Genomic DNA, 24691 nt, shown 5'->3' on the forward strand with positions numbered 1-24691 from the left:
TATGTTACTGTCAGCAGTTATAAATCGAAGTCTCCCTTCGGAGGTCCACAGTGTGCTTGTTGCCTGGATGATTGGTACATTTGGCCGACCGCATGTACTGGAAGCCTATATGTTACTGCCAGCAGTTATAAATCGAAGTCTCCCTGTGGCCATCAGTGAGTTATGAATTTGGTTAGTCCTCAGCACATTCAGATTTCCCTTTAACCTGTGGTTTTCTACGGCTACATGCAACTTTGCGTCAACCCTCCCCCAGTCCAGAATCTGAGGAAATGGACAAAGTTCTTTTGGTTTTCTCCCGAACACACTTTTGCGAGAAAACATACCTTTTTCGAAGCCTGGATGGCTCAGTCGGTAGAGCATCAGACTTTTAATCTGAGGGTCCAGGGTTCAAGTCCCTGTTCAGGCATCAAGTTTAATGTTGGTGTGACTATTCAGTTCACTATCGTTGTCGGACGTCCAGAGTGTGCTTGTTGCCTGGATGATTGGTACATTTGGCCGACCGCATGTACTGGAAGCATATATGTTACTGCCAGCAGTTATAAATCGAAGTCTCCCTTCGGAGGTCCACAGTGTGCTTGTTGCCTGGATGATTGGTACATTTGGCCGACCGCATGTACTGGAAGCCTATATGTTACTGCCAGCAGTTATAAATCGAAGTCTCCCTGTGGCCATCAGTGAGTTATGAATTTGGTTAGTCCTCAGCACATTCAGATTTCCCTTTAACCTGTTGTTTTCTACGGCTACATGCAACTTTGCGTCAACCCTCCCCCAGTCCAGAATCTGAGGAAATGGACAAAGTTCTTTTGGTTTTCTCCTGAACACACTTTCGCGAGAAAACATACCTTTTTCGAAGCCTGGATGGCTCAGTCGGTAGAGCATCAGACTTTTAATCTGAGGGTCCAGGGTTCAAGTCCCTGTTCAGGCGTCAAGTCTAATGTTGGTGTGACTGTTCAGTTCACTGTTGTTGTCGGACGTCCAGAGTGTGCTTGTTGCCTGGATGATTGGTACATTTGGCCGACCGCATGTACTGGAAGCATATATGTTACTGCCAGCAGTTATAAATCGAAGTCTCCCTGTGGCCATCAGTGAGTTATGAATTTGGTTAGTCCTCAGCACATTCAGATTTGCCTTTAACCTGTGGTTTTCTACGGCTACATGCAACTTTGCGTCAACCCTCCCCCAGTCCAGAATCTGAGGAAATGGACAAAGTTCTTTTGGTTTTCTCCCGAACACACTTTCGCGAGAAAACATACCTTTTTCGAAGCCTGGATGGCTCAGTCGGTAGAGCATCAGACTTTTAATTTGAGGGTCCAGGGTTCAAGTCCCTGTTCAGGCGTCAAGTTTAATGTTGGTGTGACTGTTCAGTTCACTGTTGTTGTCGGAGGTCCACAGTATGCTTGTTGCCTGGATGATTGGTACATTTGGCCGACCGCATGTACTGGAAGCCTATATGTTACTGCCAGCAGTTATAAATCGAAGTCTCCCTGTGGCCATCAGTGAGTTATGCATTTGGTTAGTCCTCAGCACATTCAGATTTGCCTTTAACCTGTGGTTTTCTACGGCTACATGCAACTTTGCGTCAACCCTCCCCCAGTCCAGAATCTGAGGAAATGGACAAAGTTCTTTTGGTTTTCTCCCGAACACACTTTCGCGAGAAAACATACCTTTTTCGAAGCCTGGATGGCTCAGTCGGTAGAGCATCAGACTTTTAATCTGAGGGTCCAGGGTTCAAGTCCCTGTTCAGGCATCAAGTTTAATGTTGGTGTGACTATTCAGTTCACTATCGTTGTCGGACGTCCAGAGTGTGCTTGTTGCCTGGATGATTGGTACATTTGGCCGACCGCATGTACTGGAAGCATATATGTTACTGCCAGCAGTTATAAATCGAAGTCTCCCTTCGGAGGTCCACAGTGTGCTTGTTGCCTGGATGATTGGTACATTTGGCCGACCGCATGTACTGGAAGCCTATATGTTACTGCCAGCAGTTATAAATCGAAGTCTCCCTGTGGCCATCAGTGAGTTATGAATTTGGTTAGTCCTCAGCACATTCAGATTTCCCTTTAACCTGTTGTTTTCTACGGCTACATGCAACTTTGCGTCAACCCTCCCCCAGTCCAGAATCTGAGGAAATGGACAAAGTTCTTTTGGTTTTCTCCTGAACACACTTTCGCGAGAAAACATACCTTTTTCGAAGCCTGGATGGCTCAGTCGGTAGAGCATCAGACTTTTAATCTGAGGGTCCAGGGTTCAAGTCCCTGTTCAGGCGTCAAGTCTAATGTTGGTGTGACTGTTCAGTTCACTGTTGTTGTCGGACGTCCAGAGTGTGCTTGTTGCCTGGATGATTGGTACATTTGGCCGACCGCATGTACTGGAAGCATATATGTTACTGCCAGCAGTTATAAATCGAAGTCTCCCTGTGGCCATCAGTGAGTTATGAATTTGGTTAGTCCTCAGCACATTCAGATTTGCCTTTAACCTGTGGTTTTCTACGGCTACATGCAACTTTGCGTCAACCCTCCCCCAGTCCAGAATCTGAGGAAATGGACAAAGTTCTTTTGGTTTTCTCCCGAACACACTTTCGCGAGAAAACATACCTTTTTCGAAGCCTGGATGGCTCAGTCGGTAGAGCATCAGACTTTTAATCTGAGGGTCCAGGGTTCAAGTCCCTGTTCAGGCGTCAAGTTTAATGTTGGTGTGACTGTTCAGTTCACTGTTGTTGTCGGAGGTCCACAGTATGCTTGTTGCCTGGATGATTGGTACATTTGGCCGACCGCATGTACTGGAAGCCTATATGTTACTGCCAGCAGTTATAAATCGAAGTCTCCCTGTGGCCATCAGTGAGTTATGCATTTGGTTAGTCCTCAGCACATTCAGATTTGCCTTTAACCTGTGGTTTTCTACGGCTACATGCAACTTTGCGTCAACCCTCCCCCAGTCCAGAATCTGAGGAAATGGACAAAGTTCTTTTGGTTTTCTCCCGAACACACTTTCGCGAGAAAACATACCTTTTTCGAAGCCTGGATGGCTCAGTCGGTAGAGCATCAGACTTTTAATCTGAGGGTCCAGGGTTCAAGTCCCTGTTCAGGCGTCAAGTTTAATGTTTGTGTGACTATTCAGGTCACTATCGTTGTCGGAGGTCCACAGTGTGCTTGTTGCCTGGATGATTGGTACATTTGGCCGACCGCATGTACAGGAAGCCTATATGTTACTGCCAGCAGTTATAAATCGAAGTCTCCCTGTGGCCATCAGTGAGTTATGAATTTGGTTAGTCCTCAGCACATTCAGATTTCCCTTTAACCTGTGGTTTTCTACGGCTACATGCAACTTTGCGTCAACCCTCCCCCAGTCCAGAATCTGAGGAAATGGACAAAGTTATTTTGGTTTTCTCCCGAACACACTTTCGCGAGAAAACATACCTTTTTTGAAGCCTGGATGGCTCAGTCGGTAGAGCATCAGACTTTTAATCTGAGGGTCCAGGGTTCAAGTCCCTGTTCAGGCGTCAAGTTTAATGTTGGTGTGACTATTCAGGTCACTATCGTTGTCGGAGGTCCACAGTGTGCTTGTTGCCTGGATGATTGGTACATTTGGCCGACCGCATGTACAGGAAGCCTATATGTTACTGCCAGCAGTTATAAATCGAGTGAGTTATGAATTTGGTTAGTCCTCAGCACATTCAGATTTGCCTTTAACCTGTGGTTTTCTACGGCTACATGCAACTTTGCGTCAACCCTCCCCCAGTCCAGAATCTGAGGAAATGGACAAAGTTCTTTTGGTTTTCTCCTGAACACAGTTTCGCGAGAAAACATACCTTTTTCGAAGCCTGGATGGCTCAGTCGGTAGAGCATCAGACTTTTAATCTGAGGGTCCAGGGTTCAAGTCCCTGTTCAGGCGTCAAGTCTAATGTTGTTGTGACTGTTCAGTTCACTGTTGTTGTCGGAGGTCCAGAGTGTGCTTGTTGCCTGGATGATTGGTACATTTGGCCGACCGCATGTACTGGAAGCATATATGTTACTGCCAGCAGTTATAAATCGAAGTCTCCCTTCGGAGGTCCACAGTGTGCTTGTTGCCTGGATGATTGGTACATTTGGCCTACCGCATGTACTGGGAGCCTATATGTTACTGCCAGCAGTTATAAATCGAAGTCTCCCTGTGGCCATCAGTGAGTTATGAATTTGGTTAGTCCTCAGCACATTCAGATTTCCCTTTAACCTGTGGTTTTCTACGGCTACATGCAACTTTGCGTCAACCCTCCCCCAGTCCAGAATCTGAGGAAATGGACAAAGTTCTTTTGGTTTTCTCCCGAACACACTTTTGCGAGAAAACATACCTTTTTCGAAGCCTGGATGGCTCAGTCGGTAGAGCATCAGACTTTTAATCTGAGGGTCCAGGGTTCAAGTCCCTGTTCAGGCGTCAAGTTTAATGTTGGTGTGACTATTCAGTTCACTCTCGTTGTCGGAAGTCCAGAGTGTGCTTGTTGTCTGGATGATTGGTACATTTGGCCGACCGCATGTACTGGAAGCATATATGTTACTGCCAGCAGTTATAAATCGAAGTCTCCCTTCGGAGGTCCACAGTGTGCTTGTTGCCTGGATGATTGGTACATTTGGCCGACCGCATGTACTGGAAGCCTATATGTTACTGCCAGCAGTTATAAATCGAAGTCTCCCTGTGGCCATCAGTGAGTTATGAATTTGGTTAGTCCTCAGCACATTCAGATTTCCCTTTAACCTGTGGTTTTCTATGGCTACATGCAACTTTGCGTCAACCCTACCCCAGTCCAGAATCTGAGGAAATGGACAAAGTTCTTTTGGTTTTCTCCTGAACACACTTTCGCGAGAAAACATACCTTTTTCGAAGCCTGGATGGCTCAGTCGGTAGAGCATCAGACTTTTAATCTGAGGGTCCATGGTTCAAGTCCCTGTTCAGGCGTCAAGTCTAATGTTGGTGTGACTGTTCAGTTCACTGTTGTTGTCGGACGTCCAGAGTGTGCTTGTTGCCTGGATGATTGGTACATTTGGCCGACCGCATGTACTGGAAGCATATATGTTACTGCCAGCAGTTATAAATCGAAGTCTCCCTGTGGCCATCAGTGAGTTATGAATTTGGTTAGTCCTCAGCACATTCAGATTTGCCTTTAACCTGTGGTTTTCTACGGCTACATGCAACTTTGCGTCAACCCTCCCCCAGTCCAGAATCTGAGGAAATGGACAAAGTTCTTTTGGTTTTCTCCCGAACACACTTTCGCGAGAAAACATACCTTTTTCGAAGCCTGGATGGCTCAGTCGGTAGAGCATCAGACTTTTAATCTGAGGGTCCAGGGTTCAAGTCCCTGTTCAGGCGTCAAGTTTAATGTTGGTGTGACTGTTCAGTTCACTGTTGGTGTCGGAGGTCCACAGTGTGCTTGTTGCCTGGATGATTGGTACATTTGGCCGACCGCATGTACTGGAAGCCTATATGTTACTGCCAGCAGTTATAAATCGAAGTCTCCCTGTGGCCATCAGTGAGTTATGCATTTGGTTAGTCCTCAGCACATTCAGATTTCCCTTTAACCTGTGGTTTTCTACGGCTACATGCAACTTTGCGTCAACCCTCCCCCAGTCCAGAATCTGAGGAAATGGACAAAGTTCTTTTGGTTTTCTCCTGAACACAGTTTCGCGAGAAAACATACCTTTTTCGAAGCCTGGATGGCTCAGTCGGTAGAACATCAGACTTTTAATCTGAGGGTCCAGGGTTCAAGTCCCTGTTCAGGCGTCAAGTCTAATGTTGGTGTGACTGTTCAGTTCACTGTTGTTGTCGGACGTCCAGAGTGTGCTTGTTGCCTGGATGATTGGTACATTTGGCCAACCGCATGTACTGGAAGCATATATGTTACTGCCAGCAGTTATAAATCGAAGTCTCCCTGTGGCCATCAGTGAGTTATGAATTTGGTTAGTCCTCAGCACATTCAGATTTGCCTTTAACCTGTGGTTTTCTACGGCTACATGCAACTTTGCGTCAACCCTCCCCCAGTCCAGAATCTGAGGAAATGGACAAAGTTCTTTTGGTTTTCTCCCGAACACACTTTTGCGAGAAAACATACCTTTTTCGAAGCCTGGATGGCTCAGTCGGTAGAGCATCAGACTTTTAATCTGAGGGTCCAGGGTTCAAGTCCCTGTTCAGGCGTCAAGTTTAATGTTGGTGTGACTATTCAGTTCACTATCGTTGTCGGACGTCCAGAGTGTGCTTGTTGCCTGGATGATTGGTACATTTGGCCGACCGCATGTACTGGAAGCATATATGTTACTGCCAGCAGTTATAAATCGAAGTCTCCCTTCGGAGGTCCACAGTGTGCTTGTTGCCTGGATGATTGGTACATTTGGCCGACCGCATGTACTGGAAGCCTATATGTTACTGCCAGCAGTTATAAATCGAAGTCTCCCTGTGGCCATCAGTGAGTTATGAATTTGGTTAGTCCTCAGCACATTCAGATTTGCCTTTAACCTGTGGTTTTCTACGGCTACATGCAACTTCGCGTCAACCCTCCCCCAGTCCAGAATCTGAGGAAATGGACAAAGTTCTTTTGGTTTTCTCCCGAACACACTTTTGCGAGAAAACATACCTTTTTCAAAGCCTGGATGGCTCAGTCGGTAGAGCATCAGACTTTTAATCTGAGGGTCCAGGGTTCAAGTCCCTGTTCAGGCGTCAAGTTTAATGTTGGTGTGACTATTCAGTTCACTATCGTTGTCGGACGTCCAGAGTGTGCTTGTTGCCTGGATGATTGGTACATTTGGCCGACCGCATGTACTGGAAGCATATATGTTACTGCCAGCAGTTATAAATCGAAGTCTCCCTTCGGAGGTCCACAGTGTGCTTGTTGCCTGGATGATTGGTACATTTGGCCGACCGCATGTACTGGAAGCCTATATGTTACTGCCAGCAGTTATAAATCGAAGTCTCCCTGTGGCCATCAGTGAGTTATGAATTTGGTTAGTCCTCAGCACATTCAGATTTCCCTTTAACCTGTGGTTTTCTACGGCTACATGCAACTTCGCGTCAACCCTCCCCCAGTCCAGAATCTGAGGAAATGGACAAAGTTCTTTTGGTTTTCTCCCGAACACACTTTTGCGAGAAAACATACCTTTTTCAAAGCCTGGATGGCTCAGTCGGTAGAGCATCAGACTTTTAATCTGAGGGTCCAGGGTTCAAGTCCCTGTTCAGGCGTCAAGTTTAATGTTGGTGTGACTATTCAGTTCACTATCGTTGTCGGACGTCCAGAGTGTGCTTGTTGCCTGGATGATTGGTACATTTGGCCGACCGCATGTACTGGAAGCATATATGTTACTGCCAGCAGTTATAAATCGAAGTCTCCCTTCGGAGGTCCACAGTGTGCTTGTTGCCTGGATGATTGGTACATTTGGCCGACCGCATGTACTGGAAGCCTATATGTTACTGCCAGCAGTTATAAATCGAAGTCTCCCTGTGGCCATCAGTGAGTTATGAATTTGGTTAGTCCTCAGCACATTCAGATTTCCCTTTAACCTGTGGTTTTCTACGGCTACATGCAACTTTGCGTCAACCCTCCCCCAGTCCAGAATCTGAGGAAATGGACAAAGTTCTTTTGGTTTTCTCCTGAACACACTTTCGCGAGAAAACATACCTTTTTCGAAGCCTGGATGGCTCAGTCGGTAGAGCATCAGACTTTTAATCTGAGGGTCCAGGGTTCAAGTCCCTGTTCAGGCGTCAAGTCTAATGTTGGTGTGACTGTTCAGTTCACTGTTGTTGTCGGACGTCCAGAGTGTGCTTGTTGCCTGGATGATTGGTACATTTGGCCGACCGCATGTACTGGAAGCATATATGTTACTGCCAGCAGTTATAAATCGAAGTCTCCCTGTGGCCATCAGTGAGTTATGAATTTGGTTAGTCCTCAGCACATTCAGATTTGCCTTTAACCTGTGGTTTTCTACGGCTACATGCAACTTTGCGTCAACCCTCCCCCAGTCCAGAATCTGAGGAAATGGAGAAAGTTCTTTTGGTTTTCTCCCGAACACACTTTTGCGAGAAAACATACCTTTTTCGAAGCCTGGATGGCTCAGTCGGTAGAGCATCAGACTTTTAATCTGAGGGTTCAAGTCCCTGTTCAGGCGTCAAGTTTAATGTTGGTGTGACTGTTCAGTTCACTGTTGTTGTCGGACGTCCAGAGTGTGCTTGTTGCCTGGATGATTGGTACATTTGGCCGACCGCATGTACTGGAAGCCTATATGTTACTGCCAGCAGTTATAAATCGAAGTCTCCCTGTGGCCATCAGTGAGTTATGAATTTGGTTAGTCCTCAGCACATTCAGATTTGCCTTTAATCTGTGGTTTTCTACAGCTACATGCAACTTTGCGTCAACCCTCCCCCAGTCCAGAATCTGAGGAAATGGAGAAAGTTCTTTTGGTTTTCTCCCGAACACACTTTTGCGAGAAAACATATCTTTTTCGAAGCCTGGATGGCTCAGTCGGTAGAGCATCAGACTTTTAATCTGAGGGTCCAGGGTTCAAGTCCCTGTTCAGGCGTGAAGTTTAATGTTGGTGTGACTATTCAGTTCACTATCGTTGTCGGAGGTCCACAGTGTGCTTGTTGCCTGGATGATTGGTACATTTGGCCGACCGCATGTACTGGAAGCCTATATGTTACTGCCAGCAGTTATAAATCGAAGTCTCCCTTTGGCCATCAGTGAGTTATGAATTTGGTTAGTCCTCAGCACATTCAGATTTCCCTTTAACCTGTGGTTTTCTACGGCTACATGCAACTTTGCGTCAACCCTCCCCCAGTCCAGAATCTGAGGAAATGGACAAAGTTCTTTTGGTTTTCTCCTGAACACACTTTCGCGAGAAAACATACCTTTTTCGAAGCCTGGATGGCTCAGTCGGTAGAGCATCAGACTTTTAATCTGAGGGTCCAGGGTTCAAGTCCCTGTTCAGGCGTCAAGTCTAATGTTGGTGTGACTGTTCAGTTCACTGTTGTTGTCGGACGTCCAGAGTGTGCTTGTTGCCTGGATGATTGGTACATTTGGCCGACCGCATGTACTGGAAGCATATATGTTACTGCCAGCAGTTATAAATCGAAGTCTCCCTGTGGCCATCAGTGAGTTATGAATTTGGTTAGTCCTCAGCACATTCAGATTTGCCTTTAACCTGTGGTTTTCTACGGCTACATGCAACTTTGCGTCAACCCTCCCCCAGTCCAGAATCTGAGGAAATGGACAAAGTTCTTTTGGTTTTCTCCCGAACACACTTTCGCGAGAAAACATACCTTTTTCGAAGCCTGGATGGCTCAGTCGGTAGAGCATCAGACTTTTAATCTGAGGGTCCAGGGTTCAAGTCCCTGTTCAGGCGTCAAGTTTAATGTTGGTGTGACTGTTCAGTTCACTGTTGTTGTCGGAGGTCCACAGTGTGCTTGTTGCCTGGATGATTGGTACATTTGGCCGACCGCATGTACTGGAAGCCTATATGTTACTGCCAGCAGTTATAAATCGAAGTCTCCCTGTGGCCATCATTGAGTTATGAATTTGGTTAGTCCTCAGCACATTCAGATGTGCCTTTAACCTGTGGTTTTCTACGGCTACATGCAACTTTGCGTCAACCCTCCCCCAGTCCAGAATCTGAGGAAATGGACAAAGTTCTTTTGGTTTTCTCCCGAACACACTTTCGCGAGAAAACATACCTTTTTCGAAGCCTGGATGGCTCAGTCGGTAGAGCATCAGACTTTTAATCTGAGGGTCCAGGGTTCAAGTCCCTGTTCAGGCGTCAAGTTTAATGTTGGTGTGACTGTTCAGTTCACTGTTGTTGTCGGAGGTCCACAGTGTGCTTGTTGCCTGGATGATTGGTACATTTGGCCGACCGCATGTACTGGAAGCCTATATGTTACTGCCAGCAGTTATAAATCGAAGTCTCCCTGTGGCCATCATTGAGTTATGAATTTGGTTAGTCCTCAGCACATTCAGATTTGCCTTTAACCTGTGGTTTTCTACGGCTACATGCAACTTTGCGTCAACCCTCCCCCAGTCCAGAATCTGAGGAAATGGACAAAGTTCTTTTGGTTTTCTCCCGAACACACTTTCGCGAGAAAACATACCTTTTTCGAAGCCTGGATGGCTCAGTCGGTAGAGCATCAGACTTTTAATCTGAGGGTCCAGGGTTCAAGTCCCTGTTCAGGCGTCAAGTTTAATGTTGGTGTGACTGTTCAGTTCACTGATGTTGTCGGAGGTCCACAGTGTGCTTGTTGCCTGGATGATTGGTACATTTGGCCGACCGCATGTACTGGAAGCCTATATGTTACTGCCAGCAGTTATAAATCGAAGTCTCCCTGTGGCCATCATTGAGTTATGAATTTGGTTAGTCCTCAGCACATTCAGATTTGCCTTTAACCTGTGGTTTTCTACGGCTACATGCAACTTTGCGTCAACCCTCCCCCAGTCGAGAATCTGAGGAAATGGACAAAGTTCTTTTGGTTTTCTCCCGAACACACTTTCGCGAGAAAACATACCTTTTTCGAAGCCTGGATGGCTCAGTCGGTAGAGCATCAGACTTTTAATCTGAGGGTCCAGGGTTCAAGTCCCTGTTCAGGCGTCAAGTTTAATGTTGGTGTGACTGTTCAGTTCACTGTTGTTGTCGGAGGTCCACAGTGTGCTTGTTGCCTGGATGATTGGTACATTTGGCCGACCGCATGTACTGGAAGCCTATATGTTACTGCCAGCAGATATAAATCGAAGTCTCCCTGTGGCCATCATTGAGTTATGAATTTGGTTAGTCCTCAGCACATTCAGATGTGCCTTTAACCTGTGGTTTTCTACGGCTACATGCAACTTTGCGTCAACCCTCCCCCAGTCCAGAATCTGAGGAAATGGACAAAGTTCTTTTGGTTTTCTCCCGAACACACTTTCGCGAGAAAACATACCTTTTTCGAAGCCTGGATGGCTCAGTCGGTAGAGCATCAGACTTTTAATCTGAGGGTCCAGGGTTCAAGTCCCTGTTCAGGCGTCAAGTTTAATGTTGTTGTCGGAGGTCCACAGTGTGCTTGTTGCCTGGATGATTGGTACATTTGGCCGACCGCATGTACTGGAAGCCTATATGTTACTGCCAGCAGTTATAAATCGAAGTCTCCCTGTGGCCATCATTGAGTTATGAATTTGGTTAGTCCTCAGCACATTCAGATTTGCCTTTAACCTGTGGTTTTCTACGGCTACATGCAACTTTGCGTCAACCCTCCCCCAGTCCAGAATCTGAGGAAATGGACAAAGTTCTTTTGGTTTTCTCCCGAACACACTTTCGCGAGAAAACATACCTTTTTCGAAGCCTGGATGGCTCAGTCGGTAGAGCATCAGACTTTTAATCTGAGGGTCCAGGGTTCAAGTCCCTGTTCAGGCGTCAAGTTTAATGTTGGTGTGACTGTTCAGTTCACTGATGTTGTCGGAGGTCCACAGTGTGCTTGTTGCCTGGATGATTGGTACATTTGGCCGACCGCATGTACTGGAAGCCTATATGTTACTGCCAGCAGTTATAAATCGAAGTCTCCCTGTGGCCATCATTGAGTTATGAATTTGGTTAGTCCTCAGCACATTCAGATTTGCCTTTAACCTGTGGTTTTCTACGGCTACATGCAACTTTGCGTCAACCCTCCCCCAGTCCAGAATCTGAGGAAATGGACAAAGTTCTTTTGGTTTTCTCCCGAACACACTTTCGCGAGAAAACATACCTTTTTCGAAGCATGGATGGCTCAGTCGGTAGAGCATCAGACTTTTAATCTGAAGGTCCAGGGTTCAAGTCCCTGTTCAGGCGTCAAGTTTAATGTTGGTGTGACTATTCAGTTCACTATCGTTGTCGGAGGTCCACAATGTGCTTGTTGCCTGGATGATTGGTACATTTGGCCGACCGCATGTACTGGAAGCCTATATGTTACTGCCAGTAGTTATAAATCGAAGTCTCCCTGCGGCCATCAGTGAGTTATGAATTTGGTTAGTCCTCAGCACATTCAGATTTGCCTTTAACCTGTGGTTTTCTACGGCTACATGCAACTTCGCGTCAACCCTCCCCCAGTCCAGAGTCTGAGGAAATGGACAAAGTTCTTTTTGTTTTCTCCTGAACACACTTTCGCGAGAAAACATAACTTTTTCGAAGCCTGGATGGCTCAGTCGGTAGAGCATCAGACTTTTAATCTGAGGGTCCAGGGTTCAAGTCCCTGTTCAGGCGTCAAGTTTAATGTTGGTGTGACTGTTCAGTTCACTGTTGTTGTCGGAGGTCCACAGTGTGCTTGTTACCTGGATGATTGGTACATTTGGCCGACCGCATGTACTGGAAGCCTATATGTTACTGCCAGCAGTTATAAATCGAAGTCTCCCTGTGGCCATCATTGAGTTATGAATTTGGTTAGTCCTCAGCACATTCAGATTTGCCTTTAACCTGTGGTTTTCTACGGCTACATGCAACTTTGCGTCAACCCTCCCCCAGTCCAGAATCTGAGGAAATGGACAAAGTTCTTTTGGTTTTCTCCCGAACACACTTTCGCGAGAAAACATACCTTTTTCGAAGCCTGGATGGCTCAGTCGGTAGAGCATCAGACTTTTAATCTGAGGGTCCAGGGTTCAAGTCCCTGTTCAGGCGTCAAGTTTAATGTTGGTGTGACTGTTCAGTTCACTGTTGTTGTCGGAGGTCCACAGTGTGCTTGTTACCTGGATGATTGGTACATTTGGCCGACCGCATGTACTGGAAGCCTATATGTTACTGCCAGCAGTTATAAATCGAAGTCTCCCTGTGGCCATCATTGAGTTATGAATTTGGTTAGTCCTCAGCACATTCAGATTTGCCTTTAACCTGTGGTTTTCTACGGCTACATGCAACTTTGCGTCAACCCTCCCCCAGTCCAGAATCTGAGGAAATGGACAAAGTTCTTTTGGTTTTCTCCCGAACACACTTTCGCGAGAAAACATACCTTTTTCGAAGCCTGGATGGCTCAGTCGGTAGAGCATCAGACTTTTAATCTGAGGGTCCAGGGTTCAAGTCCCTGTTCAGGCGTCAAGTTTAATGTTGGTGTGACTGTTCAGTTCACTGTTGTTGTCGGAGGTCCACAGTGTGCTTGTTACCTGGATGATTGGTACATTTGGCCGACCGCATGTACTGGAAGCCTATATGTTACTGCCAGCAGTTATAAATCGAAGTCTCCCTGTGGCCATCATTGAGTTATGAATTTGGTTAGTCCTCAGCACATTCAGATTTGCCTTTAACCTGTGGTTTTCTACGGCTACATGCAACTTTGCGTCAACCCTCCCCCAGTCCAGAATCTGAGGAAATGGACAAAGTTCTTTTGGTTTTCTCCCGAACACACTTTCGCGAGAAAACATACCTTTTTCGAAGCCTGGATGGCTCAGTCGGTAGAGCATCAGACTTTTAATCTGAGGGTCCAGGGTTCAAGTCCCTGTTCAGGCGTCAAGTTTAATGTTGTTGTCGGAGGTCCACAGTGTGCTTGTTGCCTGGATGATTGGTACATTTGGCCGACCGCATGTACTGGAAGCCTATATGTTACTGTCAGTAGTTATAAATCGAAGTCTCCCTGCGGCCATCAGTGAGTTATGAATTTGGTTAGTCCTCAGCACATTCAGATTTGCCTTTAACCTGTGGTTTTCTACGGCTACATGCAACTTTGCGTCAACCCTCCCCCAGTCCAGAGTCTGAGGAAATGGACAAAGTTCTTTTGGTTTTCTCCTGAACACACTTTCGCGAGAAAACATAACTTTTTCAAAGCCTGGATGGCTCAGTCGGTAGAGCATCAGACTTTTAATCTGAGGGTCCAGGGTTCAAGTCCCTGTTCAGGCGTCAAGTTTAATGTTGGTGTGACTGTTCAGTTCACTGTTGTTGTCGGACGTCCAGAGTGTGCTTGTTGCCTGGATGATTGGTACATTTGGCCGACCGCATGTACTGGAAGCCTATATGTTACTGCCAGCAGTTATAAATCGAAGTCTCCCTGTGGCCATCAGTGAGTTATGAATTTGGTTAGTCCTCAGCACATTCAGATTTCCCTTTAACCTGTGGTTTTCTACGGCTACATGCAACTTTGCGTCAACCCTCCCCCAGTCCAGAATCTGAGGAAATGGACAAAGTTCTTTTGGTTTTCTCCCGAACACACTTTCACGAGAAAACATACCTTTTTCGAAGCCTGGATGGCTCAGTCGGTAGAGCATCAGACTTTTAATCTGAGGGTCCAGGGTTCAAGTCCCTGTTCAGGCGTCAAGTTTAATGTTGGTGTGACTATTCAGTTCACTGTTGTTGTCGGAGGTCCACAATGTGCTTGTTGCCATGGATGATTGGTGCATTTGGCCGACCGCATGTACTGGAAGCCTATATGTTACTGCCAGCAGTTATAAATCGAAGTCTCCCTGTGGCCATCAGTGAGTTATGAATTTGGTTAGTCCTCAGCACATTCTGATTTCCCTTTAACCTGTGGTTTTCTACGGCTACATGCAACTTTGCGTCAACCCTCCCCCAGTCCAGAATCTGAGGAAATGGACAAAGTTCTTTTGGTTTTCTCCCGAACACACTTTCACGAGAAAACATACCTTTTTCGAAGCCTGGATGGCTCAGTCGGTAGAGCATCAGACTTTTAATCTGAGGGTCCAGGGTTCAAGTCCCTGTTCAGGCGTCAAGTTTAATGTTGGTGTGACTATTCAGTTCACTATTGTTGTCGGAGGTCCACAATGTGCTTGTTGCCATGGATGATTGGTGCATTTGGCCGACCGCATGTACTGGAAGCCTATATGTTACTGCCAGCAGTTATAAATCGAAGTCTCCCTGTGGCCATCAGTGAGTTATGAATTTGGTTAGTCCTCAGCACATTCAGATTTCCCTTTAACCTGTGGTTTTCTACGGCTACATGCAACTTTGCGTCAACCCTCCCCCAGTCCAGAATCTGAGGAAATGGACAAAGTTCTTTTGGTTTTCTCCCGAACACACTTTCGCGAGAAAACATACCTTTTTCTAAGCCTGGATGGCTCAGTTGGTAGAGCATCAGACTTTTAATCTGAGGGTCCAGGGTTCAAGTCCCTGTTCAGGCGTCAAGTTTAATGTTGGTGTGACTATTCAGTTCACTATTGTTGTCGGAGGTCCACAATGTGCTTGTTGCCTGGATGATTGGTACATTTGGCCGACCGCATGTACTGGAAGCCTATATGTTACTGCCAGCAGTTATAAATCGAAGTCTCCCTTTGGCCATCAGTGAGTTATGAATTTGGTTAGTCCTCAGCACATTCAGATTTCCCTTTAACCTGTGGTTTTCTACGGCTACATGCAACTTTGCGTCAACCCTCCCCCAGTCCAGAATCTGAGGAAATGGACAAAGTTCTTTTGGTTTTCTCCCGAACACACTTTCGCGAGAAAACATACCTTTTTCGAAGCCTGGATGGCTCAGTCGGTAGAGCATCAGACTTTTAATCTGAGGGTCCAGGGTTCAAGTCCCTGTTCAGGCGTCAAGTTTAATGTTGGTGTGACTGTTCAGTTCACTGTTGTTGTCGGAGGTCCACAGTGTGCTTGTTGCCTGGATGATTGGTACATTTGGCCGACCGCATGTACTGGAAGCCTATATGTTACTGCCAGCAGTTATAAATCGAAGTCTCCCTGTGGCCATCATTGAGTTATGAATTTGGTTAGTCCTCAGCACATTCAGATGTGCCTTTAACCTGTGGTTTTCTACGGCTACATGCAACTTTGCGTCAACCCTCCCCCAGTCCAGAATCTGAGGAAATGGACAAAGTTCTTTTGGTTTTCTCCCGAACACACTTTCGCGAGAAAACATACCTTTTTCGAAGCCTGGATGGCTCAGTCGGTAGAGCATCAGACTTTTAATCTGAGGGTCCAGGGTTCAAGTCCCTGTTCAGGCGTCAAGTTTAATGTTGGTGTGACTGTTCAGTTCACTGATGTTGTCGGAGGTCCACAGTGTGCTTGTTGCCTGGATGATTGGTACATTTGGCCGACCGCATGTACTGGAAGCCTATATGTTACTGCCAGCAGTTATAAATCGAAGTCTCCCTGTGGCCATCATTGAGTTATGAATTTGGTTAGTCCTCAGCACATTCAGATTTGCCTTTAACCTGTGGTTTTCTACGGCTACATGCAACTTTGCGTCAACCCTCCCCCAGTCGAGAATCTGAGGAAATGGACAAAGTTCTTTTGGTTTTCTCCCGAACACACTTTCGCGAGAAAACATACCTTTTTCGAAGCCTGGATGGCTCAGTCGGTAGAGCATCAGACTTTTAATCTGAGGGTCCAGGGTTCAAGTCCCTGTTCAGGCGTCAAGTTTAATGTTGGTGTGACTGTTCAGTTCACTGTTGTTGTCGGAGGTCCACAGTGTGCTTGTTGCCTGGATGATTGGTACATTTGGCCGACCGCATGTACTGGAAGCCTATATGTTACTGCCAGCAGATATAAATCGAAGTCTCCCTGTGGCCATCATTGAGTTATGAATTTGGTTAGTCCTCAGCACATTCAGATGTGCCTTTAACCTGTGGTTTTCTACGGCTACATGCAACTTTGCGTCAACCCTCCCCCAGTCCAGAATCTGAGGAAATGGACAAAGTTCTTTTGGTTTTCTCCCGAACACACTTTCGCGAGAAAACATACCTTTTTCGAAGCCTGGATGGCTCAGTCGGTAGAGCATCAGACTTTTAATCTGAGGGTCCAGGGTTCAAGTCCCTGTTCAGGCGTCAAGTTTAATGTTGTTGTCGGAGGTCCACAGTGTGCTTGTTGCCTGGATGATTGGTACATTTGGCCGACCGCATGTACTGGAAGCCTATATGTTACTGCCAGCAGTTATAAATCGAAGTCTCCCTGTGGCCATCATTGAGTTATGAATTTGGTTAGTCCTCAGCACATTCAGATTTGCCTTTAACCTGTGGTTTTCTACGGCTACATGCAACTTTGCGTCAACCCTCCCCCAGTCCAGAATCTGAGGAAATGGACAAAGTTCTTTTGGTTTTCTCCCGAACACACTTTCGCGAGAAAACATACCTTTTTCGAAGCCTGGATGGCTCAGTCGGTAGAGCATCAGACTTTTAATCTGAGGGTCCAGGGTTCAAGTCCCTGTTCAGGCGTCAAGTTTAATGTTGGTGTGACTGTTCAGTTCACTGATGTTGTCGGAGGTCCACAGTGTGCTTGTTGCCTGGATGATTGGTACATTTGGCCGACCGCATGTACTGGAAGCCTATATGTTACTGCCAGCAGTTATAAATCGAAGTCTCCCTGTGGCCATCATTGAGTTATGAATTTGGTTAGTCCTCAGCACATTCAGATTTGCCTTTAACCTGTGGTTTTCTACGGCTACATGCAACTTTGCGTCAACCCTCCCCCAGTCCAGAATCTGAGGAAATGGACAAAGTTCTTTTGGTTTTCTCCCGAACACACTTTCGCGAGAAAACATACCTTTTTCGAAGCATGGATGGCTCAGTCGGTAGAGCATCAGACTTTTAATCTGAAGGTCCAGGGTTCAAGTCCCTGTTCAGGCGTCAAGTTTAATGTTGGTGTGACTATTCAGTTCACTATCGTTGTCGGAGGTCCACAATGTGCTTGTTGCCTGGATGATTGGTACATTTGGCCGACCGCATGTACTGGAAGCCTATATGTTACTGCCAGTAGTTATAAATCGAAGTCTCCCTGCGGCCATCAGTGAGTTATGAATTTGGTTAGTCCTCAGCACATTCAGATTTGCCTTTAACCTGTGGTTTTCTACGGCTACATGCAACTTCGCGTCAACCCTCCCCCAGTCCAGAGTCTGAGGAAATGGACAAAGTTCTTTTTGTTTTCTCCTGAACACACTTTCGCGAGAAAACATAACTTTTTCGAAGCCTGGATGGCTCAGTCGGTAGAGCATCAGACTTTTAATCTGAGGGTCCAGGGTTCAAGTCCCTGTTCAGGCGTCAAGTTTAATGTTGGTGTGACTGTTCAGTTCACTGTTGTTGTCGGAGGTCCACAGTGTGCTTGTTACCTGGATGATTGGTACATTTGGCCGACCGCATGTACTGGAAGCCTATATGTTACTGCCAGCAGTTATAAATCGAAGTCTCCCTGTGGCCATCATTGAGTTATGAATTTGGTTAGTCCTCAGCACATTCAGATTTGCCTTTAACCTGTGGTTTTCTACGGCTACATGCAACTTTGCGTCAACCCTCCCCCAGTCCAGAATCTGAGGAAATGGACAAAGTTCTTTTGGTTTTCTCCCGAACACACTTTCGCGAGAAAACATACCTTTTTCGAAGCCTGGATGGCTCAGTCGGTAGAGCATCAGACTTTTAATCTGAGGGTCCAGGGTTCAAGTCCCTGTTCAGGCGTCAAGTTTAATGTTGGTGTGACTGTTCAGTTCACTGTTGTTGTCGGAGGTCCACAGTGTGCTTGTTACCTGGATGATTGGTACATTTGGCCGACCGCATGTACTGGAAGCCTATATGTTACTGCCAGCAGTTATAAATCGAAGTCTCCCTGTGGCCATCATTGAGTTATGAATTTGGTTAGTCCTCAGCACATTCAGATTTGCCTTTAACCTGTGGTTTTCTACGGCTACATGCAACTTTGCGTCAACCCTCCCCCAGTCCAGAATCTGAGGAAATGGACAAAGTTCTTTTTGTTTTCTCCCGAACACACTTTCGCGAGAAAACATACCTTTTTCGAAGCCTGGATGGCTCAGTCGGTAGAGCATCAGACTTTTAATCTGAGGGTCCAGGGTTCAAGTCCCTGTTCAGGCGTCAAGTTTAATGTTGGTGTGACTGTTCAGTTCACTGTTGTTGTCGGAGGTCCACAGTGTGCTTGTTACCTGGATGATTGGTACATTTGGCCGACCGCATGTACTGGAAGCCTATATGTTACTGCCAGCAGTTATAAATCGAAGTCTCCCTGTGGCCATCATTGAGTTATGAATTTGGTTAGTCCTCAGCACATTCAGATTTCCCTTTAACCTGTGGTTTTCTACGGCTACATGCAACTTTGCGTCAACCCTCCCCCAGTCCAGAATCTGAGGAAATGGACAAAGTTCTTTTGGTTTTCTCCCGAACACACTTTCGCGAGAAAACATACCTTTTTCGAAGCCTGGATGGCTCAGTCGGTAGAGCATCAGACTTTTAATCTGAGGGTCCAGGGTTCAAGTCCCTGTTCAGGCGTCAAGTTTAATGTTGTTGTCGGAGGTCCACAGTGTGCTTGTTGCCTGGATGATTGGTACATTTGGCCGACCGCATGTACTGGAAGCCTATATGTTACTGTCAGTAGTTATAAATCGAAGTCTCCCTGCGGCCATCAGTGAGTTATGAATTTGGTTAGTCCTCAGCACATTCAGATTTGCCTTTAACCTGTGGTTTTCTACGGCTACATGCAACTTTGCGTCAACCCTCCCCCAGTCCAGAGTCTGAGGAAATGGACAAAGTTCTTTTGGTTTTCTCCTGAACACACTTTCGCGAGAAAACATAACTTTTTCAAAGCCTGGATGGCTCAGTCGGTAGAGCATCAGACTTTTAATCTGAGGGTCCAGGGTTCAAGTCCCTGTTCAGGCGTCAAGTTTAATGTTGGTGTGACTGTTCAGTTCACTGTTGTTGTCGGACGTCCAGAGTGTGCTTGTTGCCTGGATGATTGGTACATTTGGCCGACCGCATGTACTGGAAGCCTATATGTTACTGCCAGCAGTTATAAATCGAAGTCTCCCTGTGGCCATCAGTGAGTTATGAATTTGGTTAGTCCTCAGCACATTCAGATTTCCCTTTAACCTGTGGTTTTCTACGGCTACATGCAACTTTGCGTCAACCCTCCCCCAGTCCAGAATCTGAGGAAATGGACAAAGTTCTTTTGGTTTTCTCCCGAACACACTTTCACGAGAAAACATACCTTTTTCGAAGCCTGGATGGCTCAGTCGGTAGAGCATCAGACTTTTAATCTGAGGGTCCAGGGTTCAAGTCCCTGTTCAGGCGTCAAGTTTAATGTTGGTGTGACTATTCAGTTCACTGTTGTTGTCGGAGGTCCACAATGTGCTTGTTGCCATGGATGATTGGTGCATTTGGCCGACCGCATGTACTGGAAGCCTATATGTTACTGCCAGCAGTTATAAATCGAAGTCTCCCTTCGGAGGTCCACAGTGTGCTTGTTGCCTGGATGATTGGTACATTTGGCCGACCGCATGTACTGGAAGCCTATATGTTACTGCCAGCAGTTATAAATCGAAGTCTCCCTGTGGCCATCATTGAGTTATGAATTTGGTTAGTCCTCAGCACATTCAGATTTGCCTTTAACCTGTGGTTTTCTACGGCTACATGCAACTTTGCGTCAACCCTCCCCCAGTCCAGAATCTGAGGAAATGGACAAAGTTCTTTTGGTTTTCTCCCGAACACACTTTCGCGAGAAAACATACCTTTTTCGAAGCATGGATGGCTCAGTCGGTAGAGCATCAGACTTTTAATCTGAAGGTCCAGGGTTCAAGTCCCTGTTCAGGCGTCAAGTTTAATGTTGGTGTGACTATTCAGTTCACTATCGTTGTCGGAGGTCCACAATGTGCTTGTTGCCTGGATGATTGGTACATTTGGCCGACCGCATGTACTGGAAGCCTATATGTTACTGCCAGTAGTTATAAATCGAAGTCTCCCTGCGGCCATCAGTGAGTTATGAATTTGGTTAGTCCTCAGCACATTCAGATTTGCCTTTAACCTGTGGTTTTCTACGGCTACATGCAACTTCGCGTCAACCCTCCCCCAGTCCAGAGTCTGAGGAAATGGACAAAGTTCTTTTTGTTTTCTCCTGAACACACTTTCGCGAGAAAACATAACTTTTTCGAAGCCTGGATGGCTCAGTCGGTAGAGCATCAGACTTTTAATCTGAGGGTCCAGGGTTCAAGTCCCTGTTCAGGCGTCAAGTTTAATGTTGGTGTGACTGTTCAGTTCACTGTTGTTGTCGGAGGTCCACAGTGTGCTTGTTACCTGGATGATTGGTACATTTGGCCGACCGCATGTACTGGAAGCCTATATGTTACTGCCAGCAGTTATAAATCGAAGTCTCCCTGTGGCCATCATTGAGTTATGAATTTGGTTAGTCCTCAGCACATTCAGATTTGCCTTTAACCTGTGGTTTTCTACGGCTACATGCAACTTTGCGTCAACCCTCCCCCAGTCCAGAATCTGAGGAAATGGACAAAGTTCTTTTGGTTTTCTCCCGAACACACTTTCGCGAGAAAACATACCTTTTTCGAAGCCTGGATGGCTCAGTCGGTAGAGCATCAGACTTTTAATCTGAGGGTCCAGGGTTCAAGTCCCTGTTCAGGCGTCAAGTTTAATGTTGGTGTGACTGTTCAGTTCACTGTTGTTGTCGGAGGTCCACAGTGTGCTTGTTACCTGGATGATTGGTACATTTGGCCGACCGCATGTACTGGAAGCCTATATGTTACTGCCAGCAGTTATAAATCGAAGTCTCCCTGTGGCCATCATTGAGTTATGAATTTGGTTAGTCCTCAGCACATTCAGATTTGCCTTTAACCTGTGGTTTTCTACGGCTACATGCAACTTTGCGTCAACCCTCCCCCAGTCCAGAATCTGAGGAAATGGACAAAGTTCTTTTTGTTTTCTCCCGAACACACTTTCGCGAGAAAACATACCTTTTTCGAAGCCTGGATGGCTCAGTCGGTAGAGCATCAGACTTTTAATCTGAGGGTCCAGGGTTCAAGTCCCTGTTCAGGCGTCAAGTTTAATGTTGGTGTGACTGTTCAGTTCACTGTTGTTGTCGGAGGTCCACAGTGTGCTTGTTACCTGGATGATTGGTACATTTGGCCGACCGCATGTACTGGAAGCCTATATGTTACTGCCAGCAGTTATAAATCGAAGTCTCCCTGTGGCCATCATTGAGTTATGAATTTGGTTAGTCCTCAGCACATTCAGATTTGCCTTTAACCTGTGGTTTTCTACGGCTACATGCAACTTTGCGTCAACCCTCCCCCAGTCCAGAATCTGAGGAAATGGACAAAGTTCTTTTGGTTTTCTCCCGAACACACTTTCGCGAGAAAACATACCTTTTTCGAAGCCTGGATGGCTCAGTCGGTAGAGCATCAGACTTTTAATCTGAGGGTCCAGGGTTCAAGTCCCTGTTCAGGCGTCAAGTTTAATGTTGTTGTCGGAGGTCCACAGTGTGCTTGTTGCCTGGATGATTGGTACATTTGGCCGACCGCATGTACTGGAAGCCTATATGTTACTGTCAGTAGTTATAAATCGAAGTCTCCCTGCGGCCATCAGTGAGTTATGAATTTGGTTAGTCCTCAGCACATTCAGATTTGCCTTTAACCTGTGGTTTTCTACGGCTACATGCAACTTTGCGTCAACCCTCCCCCAGTCCAGAGTCTGAGGAAATGGACAAAGTTCTTTTGGTTTTCTCCTGAACACACTTTCGCGAGAAAACATAACTTTTTCAAAGCCTGGATGGCTCAGTCGGTAGAGCATCAGACTTTTAATCTGAGGGTCCAGGGTTCAAGTCCCTGTTCAGGCGTCAAGTTTAATGTTGGTGTGACTGTTCAGTTCACTGTTGTTGTCGGACGTCCAGAGTGTGCTTGTTGCCTGGATGATTGGTACATTTGGCCGACCGCATGTACTGGAAGCCTATATGTTACTGCCAGCAGTTATAAATCGAAGTCTCCCTGTGGCCATCAGTGAGTTATGAATTTGGTTAGTCCTCAGCACATTCAGATTTCCCTTTAACCTGTGGTTTTCTACGGCTACATGCAACTTTGCGTCAACCCTCCCCCAGTCCAGAATCTGAGGAAATGGACAAAGTTCTTTTGGTTTTCTCCCGAACACACTTTCACGAGAAAACATACCTTTTTCGAAGCCTGGATGGCTCAGTCGGTAGAGCATCAGACTTTTAATCTGAGGGTCCAGGGTTCAAGTCCCTGTTCAGGCGTCAAGTTTAATGTTGGTGTGACTATTCAGTTCACTGTTGTTGTCGGAGGTCCACAATGTGCTTGTTGCCATGGATGATTGGTGCATTTGGCCGACCGCATGTACTGGAAGCCTATATGTTACTGCCAGCAGTTATAAATCGAAGTCTCCCTTCGGAGGTCCACAGTGTGCTTGTTGCCTGGATGATTGGTACATTTGGCCGACCGCATGTACTGGAAGCCTATATGTTACTGCCAGCAGTTATAAATCGAAGTCTCCCTGTGGCCATCAGTGAGTTATGAATTTGGTTAGTCCTCAGCACATTCAGATTTCCCTTTAACCTGTTGTTTTCTACGGCTACATGCAACTTTGCGTCAACCCTCCCCCAGTCCAGAATCTGAGGAAATGGACAAAGTTCTTTTGGTTTTCTCCTGAACACACTTTCGCGAGAAAACATACCTTTTTCGAAGCCTGGATGGCTCAGTCGGTAGAGCATCAGACTTTTAATCTGAGGGTCCAGGGTTCAAGTCCCTGTTCAGGCGTCAAGTCTAATGTTGGTGTGACTGTTCAGTTCACTGTTGTTGTCGGACGTCCAGAGTGTGCTTGTTGCCTGGATGATTGGTACATTTGGCCGACCGCATGTACTGGAAGCATATATGTTACTGCCAGCAGTTATAAATCGAAGTCTCCCTGTGGCCATCAGTGAGTTATGAATTTGGTTAGTCCTCAGCACATTCAGATTTGCCTTTAACCTGTGGTTTTCTACGGCTACATGCAACTTTGCGTCAACCCTCCCCCAGTCCAGAATCTGAGGAAATGGACAAAGTTCTTTTGGTTTTCTCCCGAACACACTTTCGCGAGAAAACATACCTTTTTCGAAGCCTGGATGGCTCAGTCGGTAGAGCATCAGACTTTTAATCTGAGGGTCCAGGGTTCAAGTCCCTGTTCAGGCGTCAAGTTTAATGTTGGTGTGACTGTTCAGTTCACTGTTGTTGTCGGAGGTCCACAGTATGCTTGTTGCCTGGATGATTGGTACATTTGGCCGACCGCATGTACTGGAAGCCTATATGTTACTGCCAGCAGTTATAAATCGAAGTCTCCCTGTGGCCATCAGTGAGTTATGCATTTGGTTAGTCCTCAGCACATTCAGATTTGCCTTTAACCTGTGGTTTTCTACGGCTACATGCAACTTTGCGTCAACCCTCCCCCAGTCCAGAATCTGAGGAAATGGACAAAGTTCTTTTGGTTTTCTCCCGAACACACTTTCGCGAGAAAACATACCTTTTTCGAAGCCTGGATGGCTCAGTCGGTAGAGCATCAGACTTTTAATCTGAGGGTCCAGGGTTCAAGTCCCTGTTCAGGCGTCAAGTTTAATGTTGGTGTGACTATTCAGGTCACTATCGTTGTCGGAGGTCCACAGTGTGCTTGTTGCCTGGATGATTGGTACATTTGGCCGACCGCATGTACAGGAAGCCTATATGTTACTGCCAGCAGTTATAAATCGAAGTCTCCCTGTGGCCATCAGTGAGTTATGAATTTGGTTAGTCCTCAGCACATTCAGATTTCCCTTTAACCTGTGGTTTTCTACGGCTACATGCAACTTTGCGTCAACCCTCCCCCAGTCCAGAATCTGAGGAAATGGACAAAGTTATTTTGGTTTTCTCCCGAACACACTTTCGCGAGAAAACATACCTTTTTTGAAGCCTGGATGGCTCAGTCGGTAGAGCATCAGACTTTTAATCTGAGGGTCCAGGGTTCAAGTCCCTGTTCAGGCGTCAAGTTTAATGTTGGTGTGACTATTCA

At 46.3% G+C, this 24691-nt stretch overlaps 1 protein-coding gene and 57 non-coding genes across 58 annotated transcripts in view; all 58 read left to right on the top strand.

Moving 5' to 3' along the window:
* Positions 1–24691, top strand: part of ptprz1b (protein tyrosine phosphatase receptor type Z1b) — a 132737-nt gene that overhangs the window by 64626 nt on the left and 43420 nt on the right. The gene's annotated exons all lie outside the window — the stretch shown is intronic.
* On the top strand, positions 334–406 carry trnak-uuu (transfer RNA lysine (anticodon UUU)). Its single transcript has one exon. It is a non-coding gene; the product is annotated as a tRNA-Lys (tRNA).
* Positions 853–925, top strand: trnak-uuu (transfer RNA lysine (anticodon UUU)). The gene has a single exon. It is a non-coding gene; the product is annotated as a tRNA-Lys (tRNA).
* On the top strand, positions 1264–1336 carry trnak-uuu (transfer RNA lysine (anticodon UUU)). Its single transcript has one exon. It is a non-coding gene; the product is annotated as a tRNA-Lys (tRNA).
* On the top strand, positions 1675–1747 carry trnak-uuu (transfer RNA lysine (anticodon UUU)). The gene has a single exon. It is a non-coding gene; the product is annotated as a tRNA-Lys (tRNA).
* trnak-uuu (transfer RNA lysine (anticodon UUU)) lies at positions 2194–2266 on the top strand. Its single transcript has one exon. It is a non-coding gene; the product is annotated as a tRNA-Lys (tRNA).
* Positions 2605–2677, top strand: trnak-uuu (transfer RNA lysine (anticodon UUU)). The gene has a single exon. It is a non-coding gene; the product is annotated as a tRNA-Lys (tRNA).
* Positions 3016–3088, top strand: trnak-uuu (transfer RNA lysine (anticodon UUU)). Its single transcript has one exon. It is a non-coding gene; the product is annotated as a tRNA-Lys (tRNA).
* trnak-uuu (transfer RNA lysine (anticodon UUU)) lies at positions 3427–3499 on the top strand. Its single transcript has one exon. It is a non-coding gene; the product is annotated as a tRNA-Lys (tRNA).
* Positions 3819–3891, top strand: trnak-uuu (transfer RNA lysine (anticodon UUU)). Its single transcript has one exon. It is a non-coding gene; the product is annotated as a tRNA-Lys (tRNA).
* Positions 4338–4410, top strand: trnak-uuu (transfer RNA lysine (anticodon UUU)). Its single transcript has one exon. It is a non-coding gene; the product is annotated as a tRNA-Lys (tRNA).
* Positions 4857–4929, top strand: trnak-uuu (transfer RNA lysine (anticodon UUU)). The gene has a single exon. It is a non-coding gene; the product is annotated as a tRNA-Lys (tRNA).
* Positions 5268–5340, top strand: trnak-uuu (transfer RNA lysine (anticodon UUU)). Its single transcript has one exon. It is a non-coding gene; the product is annotated as a tRNA-Lys (tRNA).
* On the top strand, positions 5679–5751 carry trnak-uuu (transfer RNA lysine (anticodon UUU)). The gene has a single exon. It is a non-coding gene; the product is annotated as a tRNA-Lys (tRNA).
* trnak-uuu (transfer RNA lysine (anticodon UUU)) lies at positions 6090–6162 on the top strand. Its single transcript has one exon. It is a non-coding gene; the product is annotated as a tRNA-Lys (tRNA).
* On the top strand, positions 6609–6681 carry trnak-uuu (transfer RNA lysine (anticodon UUU)). Its single transcript has one exon. It is a non-coding gene; the product is annotated as a tRNA-Lys (tRNA).
* Positions 7128–7200, top strand: trnak-uuu (transfer RNA lysine (anticodon UUU)). The gene has a single exon. It is a non-coding gene; the product is annotated as a tRNA-Lys (tRNA).
* Positions 7647–7719, top strand: trnak-uuu (transfer RNA lysine (anticodon UUU)). Its single transcript has one exon. It is a non-coding gene; the product is annotated as a tRNA-Lys (tRNA).
* Positions 8462–8534, top strand: trnak-uuu (transfer RNA lysine (anticodon UUU)). The gene has a single exon. It is a non-coding gene; the product is annotated as a tRNA-Lys (tRNA).
* On the top strand, positions 8873–8945 carry trnak-uuu (transfer RNA lysine (anticodon UUU)). The gene has a single exon. It is a non-coding gene; the product is annotated as a tRNA-Lys (tRNA).
* Positions 9284–9356, top strand: trnak-uuu (transfer RNA lysine (anticodon UUU)). The gene has a single exon. It is a non-coding gene; the product is annotated as a tRNA-Lys (tRNA).
* trnak-uuu (transfer RNA lysine (anticodon UUU)) lies at positions 9695–9767 on the top strand. Its single transcript has one exon. It is a non-coding gene; the product is annotated as a tRNA-Lys (tRNA).
* Positions 10106–10178, top strand: trnak-uuu (transfer RNA lysine (anticodon UUU)). The gene has a single exon. It is a non-coding gene; the product is annotated as a tRNA-Lys (tRNA).
* On the top strand, positions 10517–10589 carry trnak-uuu (transfer RNA lysine (anticodon UUU)). Its single transcript has one exon. It is a non-coding gene; the product is annotated as a tRNA-Lys (tRNA).
* On the top strand, positions 10928–11000 carry trnak-uuu (transfer RNA lysine (anticodon UUU)). The gene has a single exon. It is a non-coding gene; the product is annotated as a tRNA-Lys (tRNA).
* On the top strand, positions 11315–11387 carry trnak-uuu (transfer RNA lysine (anticodon UUU)). The gene has a single exon. It is a non-coding gene; the product is annotated as a tRNA-Lys (tRNA).
* On the top strand, positions 11726–11798 carry trnak-uuu (transfer RNA lysine (anticodon UUU)). Its single transcript has one exon. It is a non-coding gene; the product is annotated as a tRNA-Lys (tRNA).
* On the top strand, positions 12137–12209 carry trnak-uuu (transfer RNA lysine (anticodon UUU)). The gene has a single exon. It is a non-coding gene; the product is annotated as a tRNA-Lys (tRNA).
* Positions 12548–12620, top strand: trnak-uuu (transfer RNA lysine (anticodon UUU)). The gene has a single exon. It is a non-coding gene; the product is annotated as a tRNA-Lys (tRNA).
* Positions 12959–13031, top strand: trnak-uuu (transfer RNA lysine (anticodon UUU)). Its single transcript has one exon. It is a non-coding gene; the product is annotated as a tRNA-Lys (tRNA).
* trnak-uuu (transfer RNA lysine (anticodon UUU)) lies at positions 13370–13442 on the top strand. The gene has a single exon. It is a non-coding gene; the product is annotated as a tRNA-Lys (tRNA).
* Positions 13757–13829, top strand: trnak-uuu (transfer RNA lysine (anticodon UUU)). Its single transcript has one exon. It is a non-coding gene; the product is annotated as a tRNA-Lys (tRNA).
* Positions 14168–14240, top strand: trnak-uuu (transfer RNA lysine (anticodon UUU)). The gene has a single exon. It is a non-coding gene; the product is annotated as a tRNA-Lys (tRNA).
* trnak-uuu (transfer RNA lysine (anticodon UUU)) lies at positions 14580–14652 on the top strand. Its single transcript has one exon. It is a non-coding gene; the product is annotated as a tRNA-Lys (tRNA).
* On the top strand, positions 14992–15064 carry trnak-uuu (transfer RNA lysine (anticodon UUU)). The gene has a single exon. It is a non-coding gene; the product is annotated as a tRNA-Lys (tRNA).
* Positions 15403–15475, top strand: trnak-uuu (transfer RNA lysine (anticodon UUU)). The gene has a single exon. It is a non-coding gene; the product is annotated as a tRNA-Lys (tRNA).
* trnak-uuu (transfer RNA lysine (anticodon UUU)) lies at positions 15814–15886 on the top strand. The gene has a single exon. It is a non-coding gene; the product is annotated as a tRNA-Lys (tRNA).
* On the top strand, positions 16225–16297 carry trnak-uuu (transfer RNA lysine (anticodon UUU)). Its single transcript has one exon. It is a non-coding gene; the product is annotated as a tRNA-Lys (tRNA).
* On the top strand, positions 16636–16708 carry trnak-uuu (transfer RNA lysine (anticodon UUU)). Its single transcript has one exon. It is a non-coding gene; the product is annotated as a tRNA-Lys (tRNA).
* trnak-uuu (transfer RNA lysine (anticodon UUU)) lies at positions 17023–17095 on the top strand. Its single transcript has one exon. It is a non-coding gene; the product is annotated as a tRNA-Lys (tRNA).
* On the top strand, positions 17434–17506 carry trnak-uuu (transfer RNA lysine (anticodon UUU)). The gene has a single exon. It is a non-coding gene; the product is annotated as a tRNA-Lys (tRNA).
* trnak-uuu (transfer RNA lysine (anticodon UUU)) lies at positions 17845–17917 on the top strand. The gene has a single exon. It is a non-coding gene; the product is annotated as a tRNA-Lys (tRNA).
* On the top strand, positions 18256–18328 carry trnak-uuu (transfer RNA lysine (anticodon UUU)). Its single transcript has one exon. It is a non-coding gene; the product is annotated as a tRNA-Lys (tRNA).
* trnak-uuu (transfer RNA lysine (anticodon UUU)) lies at positions 18667–18739 on the top strand. Its single transcript has one exon. It is a non-coding gene; the product is annotated as a tRNA-Lys (tRNA).
* On the top strand, positions 19078–19150 carry trnak-uuu (transfer RNA lysine (anticodon UUU)). Its single transcript has one exon. It is a non-coding gene; the product is annotated as a tRNA-Lys (tRNA).
* Positions 19465–19537, top strand: trnak-uuu (transfer RNA lysine (anticodon UUU)). Its single transcript has one exon. It is a non-coding gene; the product is annotated as a tRNA-Lys (tRNA).
* On the top strand, positions 19876–19948 carry trnak-uuu (transfer RNA lysine (anticodon UUU)). The gene has a single exon. It is a non-coding gene; the product is annotated as a tRNA-Lys (tRNA).
* On the top strand, positions 20396–20468 carry trnak-uuu (transfer RNA lysine (anticodon UUU)). Its single transcript has one exon. It is a non-coding gene; the product is annotated as a tRNA-Lys (tRNA).
* On the top strand, positions 20807–20879 carry trnak-uuu (transfer RNA lysine (anticodon UUU)). Its single transcript has one exon. It is a non-coding gene; the product is annotated as a tRNA-Lys (tRNA).
* trnak-uuu (transfer RNA lysine (anticodon UUU)) lies at positions 21218–21290 on the top strand. The gene has a single exon. It is a non-coding gene; the product is annotated as a tRNA-Lys (tRNA).
* trnak-uuu (transfer RNA lysine (anticodon UUU)) lies at positions 21629–21701 on the top strand. Its single transcript has one exon. It is a non-coding gene; the product is annotated as a tRNA-Lys (tRNA).
* trnak-uuu (transfer RNA lysine (anticodon UUU)) lies at positions 22040–22112 on the top strand. The gene has a single exon. It is a non-coding gene; the product is annotated as a tRNA-Lys (tRNA).
* On the top strand, positions 22427–22499 carry trnak-uuu (transfer RNA lysine (anticodon UUU)). Its single transcript has one exon. It is a non-coding gene; the product is annotated as a tRNA-Lys (tRNA).
* On the top strand, positions 22838–22910 carry trnak-uuu (transfer RNA lysine (anticodon UUU)). Its single transcript has one exon. It is a non-coding gene; the product is annotated as a tRNA-Lys (tRNA).
* Positions 23358–23430, top strand: trnak-uuu (transfer RNA lysine (anticodon UUU)). The gene has a single exon. It is a non-coding gene; the product is annotated as a tRNA-Lys (tRNA).
* On the top strand, positions 23769–23841 carry trnak-uuu (transfer RNA lysine (anticodon UUU)). The gene has a single exon. It is a non-coding gene; the product is annotated as a tRNA-Lys (tRNA).
* Positions 24180–24252, top strand: trnak-uuu (transfer RNA lysine (anticodon UUU)). Its single transcript has one exon. It is a non-coding gene; the product is annotated as a tRNA-Lys (tRNA).
* On the top strand, positions 24591–24663 carry trnak-uuu (transfer RNA lysine (anticodon UUU)). The gene has a single exon. It is a non-coding gene; the product is annotated as a tRNA-Lys (tRNA).

This window comes from Anarhichas minor, unplaced genomic scaffold (assembly GCF_050575085.1).
Source record: "Anarhichas minor isolate MPS153535 unplaced genomic scaffold, ASM5057508v1 ptg000055l, whole genome shotgun sequence".
Classification (NCBI taxonomy): domain Eukaryota; kingdom Metazoa; phylum Chordata; class Actinopteri; order Perciformes; family Anarhichadidae; genus Anarhichas; species Anarhichas minor.